The sequence below is a fragment of the Penaeus monodon genome, chromosome 33 (assembly GCF_015228065.2).
Source record: "Penaeus monodon isolate SGIC_2016 chromosome 33, NSTDA_Pmon_1, whole genome shotgun sequence".
In the NCBI taxonomy this organism is placed as follows: Eukaryota; Metazoa; Arthropoda; class Malacostraca; order Decapoda; family Penaeidae; genus Penaeus; species Penaeus monodon.
The window spans coordinates 14,719,058-14,719,342 of record NC_051418.1 but is presented as its reverse complement, the minus strand read 5'-3'; the positions used below and the strand labels follow the sequence as shown (position 1 = coordinate 14,719,342).

General features: G+C 38.6%; 1 protein-coding gene across 1 annotated transcript in view; it reads right to left on the bottom strand.

The window, feature by feature from the left end:
• Positions 1-285, bottom strand: part of LOC119594059 (multiple inositol polyphosphate phosphatase 1-like) — a gene marked incomplete at its 5' end in the record, with an annotated part of 6,494 nt that overhangs the window by 3,976 nt on the left and 2,233 nt on the right.

The following is a 285-nucleotide window of genomic DNA, read 5'->3' as shown; positions in this document are numbered from 1 at the left end:
ACCATAAAAAAAATTACTTTTAGTGCAATTGCATTCACCACCTCAAGGCAACATCCTAAAACAACCTGATACCCATCCTTTCCTTAATAACTTCTATTAAAATATTATGTACATTGAAAACATACATAATCACAATTAACATCATCAAGTCTTAACCCTTTGCCTCCTGAAGAGAATTAGCCTCTGCTCTGGGCAGAATATAGGCAGCCTCCTGGGCTTGCCTCTTAGGCCTTTTTATGACTCAGCTGGTGCACTGCACTCACCAACACAGTGATATAATTTCTG